A 2,747-nucleotide genomic window follows, 5' to 3' on the forward strand; every position below is an offset into this window, starting at 1 on the left:
ACGGATATACCTTTGTGGGGAGATGTGCACTTCCCCTTTGCCGAGCTGCAGCCCGTCTGCCGTCACCCTAGACCCAGAAAGACCCCCTGGGTCTGGCCCCCTCCTCTGACCCAGAGGGCCAGCTCGCTTCCTTTTGTTCTTTACAATATAAATAGCATTTTCAAACTACATATGAACACAGTGCCGCATCTGGGCGGGGCTGCTGCATGCAGAGGGAAACCCCCACATCCCGGCTGACTCCCCTCCGGACCTCCCGCCCCTGCCCCGCTCCAGGGGCACCTGCCCCCCGCCCCCCACCAAGGAAATGAAAGGTTCTCGGCTCATTTACATTCTTTCCGTTCTCCTTATAATAGTTCTTTCTGGCCTGGAAACCATCAGAACACTCTTTTTTTATTTTTTAATTTTTTTTTACACAAGCAAAATTATGCTGTCAGTCCCTGGGCAGGACAGCAGGGGGCGGGGGTCCCAAGCCCCTCACAGGCACGCTCTCATAAATCCGACCCAATCCGACCCACAGCTCTCAGGAGGCGGGTCTGGTTCTCTCTTGCTGTCCCCCAGACACACAAGTCCGCACTTCCCAAACGGGACATAGGGTGCCGCCGGCCCCTCGGGAACCAAAGCGGGCAACCCTGCACACGTGGGACAGCAGCCAACGCAGGGGGCACCTGGGTGGCCAGAGCCCAGGGACACAGAACTCGCCCACACAGGGAACGGCTACACTTGGGTCACCTGGGAGTCCCGCGTGGCCCCGTGTCCTCCCTCTCCAGACGGCCAAAGGCAGCCAGCCACGCACCTGCTGGGAGGCCCATGGAAGGCCCGGGCAGCGCTGGGGACACTCTGTGGGCACCAAGCCCGTTTGCAAACACTGGAGGCCTCAGCCGTGCAGTGGTTCTCACGAGGGGAAGAAGCAAAAGATGGAGCAAACCAGAAGAGAGAGTGTTTATTTTGCGAAGGCGTGCGCGGACCGGAGGGGGGCTCCTGGACCCCCGCGGCCAGCAGTCGCCCCCAAAGGGCGTGGCCGGCCTCCTCCTGTCGGTGCAGAGAGCGACGGACGGGTGCAGGCGCTGGTCAAGGAGGCGGTGCCAGCCGCCCAGACCTTCGCCAAGTCCGGGGAGAGGAGGGACAGGCCGACGCTCTTCCCTGTCACCCTGCCCGGCCTCCCAGGCCCCTCCCTGCTGCTCGTGGAGTCGAGCGAGGTTTTAAAACAACGACAAAAAAAAAAAAAAAAAACGAGATGCTTTTATCTCCCTCGGCGTATCTTGGTTCTGAGAAAAAGAACATTTTTGTTTTGTTTTGTTTTGTTTTGTTTCATTGTTAAAGCCACAAATCTAGAAAACAACTTTGGGGGTTTTTTTCCTTTTCTTTGTTTTCCTTTTTTTCTCATGTTTTTTTTTTTTTAAACAACAGGTGTTTCTAGAAAGAGCCTCACAAAGGTGACGTATGTACAGGAGTCACAATCTCAAAGGCTGCTCAGGAGGCAGGCAAGGCAGTAGCACCTTTTCGAGAAGAAGAGCTTACATGGTTTACGAATCTGAGTGGTGGGGGTGGCGCGAGTCCCCGGCCGGCCCCCCAGAGCCCGCGTGGCCCTGCTCCCTGAGTCCGGGCCGCGCGCCGGTGTCCTGCTCGCTCCTGTCGCCGCAGAGCGGGGCAGCCGCGCGCGGAGGTAGCCTCTTGGGGCCGGGGGAGGCGAGGACGGGAATTCACAGCAAGCAAACGCCAGGGCCCGCCGCCGCCTGCCTTGCTGGGCCGAGGGGTCGCCGGGCAGCCGGCTGTCCTAGAAGGGGGCCCCGGGCCGGCACTGCGCCTGCAGGAGGCTCTCCATGAACGCTAGGTAGTCCGGGTTCCGCCCTGAGTCCTCGGGGGCGCGCGGGGTGCCCACCCGCGGGCGCTTGGCGGCCTTCACCTCCTCCCCCGAGAAGGTGCTCTCCTGAGGTGCCCCTGTGCTGAGCGACTGCAGGAGACCAGACAGCACAGGGGTTAGCGGGGCAGCGCTGTGGACGGAAAGTCTGCGTCCCCCCAGATTCATCTGTCCAAGCCCTTCCCCCAAGGTGCCGGTATCAGGAAGTGGGGGGCCCTCGGCAATGGGGTCAGTGCCCTTAAATCAAAAGGACCCCATGGAACTCTCCCTCTCCCTCCAGCCATGAGAGGACACCAGAAGGAGGCATCTGTGAACCAGAAGCCACGGTCCCCGCCACCAACTCTGCCCACACCTTGATCTCAGAGGTGCAGCCTTCAGAACCGTGAGAAACGCCGTCTGTACCGTAAGCCCCCAGATGTGGGGCTTCATGACAGCAGCCCCGACAGACTGACAGGGGGGCTCCATTTGGGCACCTGGCAGGGCACACGCCCATCCCGCTGGGGGCCAAGGGCCCTGAGCCACCGTCCCTTATCCAGTGACCTTCTGAGAGTGACACCGGTCACCAGGGGTGTGGCTCAGCACTCCTGCCTCTGCGTGAACCCCCAGTCCTGCGTGTGAGCCTCCCAGCAGGCAGGGCCCAGGGACAGGGGCCCTCCACCCCCAGCCCCAGCCCCCAGGAAAGCGGGCGGCCCGAGCCTGGTCTGTCCCACCAGACGGTGGCTACAAGGAGCAGCCCAGCCAGGCTGGGTCCGGCGAGCCCCGTCCCTCCCCGCGGGAACCTTCGGTCTGAGGCCAGCGGTGCGACCGCACCAGCTCTTACTCTGAGGTCATCCACCGACCGCCACGGTCGCCTGCTCCTCAAAACCTTGCCTTTGGATTAAACACGAAA

The sequence above is a fragment of the Ursus maritimus genome, unplaced genomic scaffold, assembly GCF_017311325.1.
Source record: "Ursus maritimus isolate PB19 unplaced genomic scaffold, ASM1731132v1 scaffold_14, whole genome shotgun sequence".
Lineage (NCBI taxonomy): Eukaryota > Metazoa > Chordata > Mammalia > Carnivora > Ursidae > Ursus > Ursus maritimus.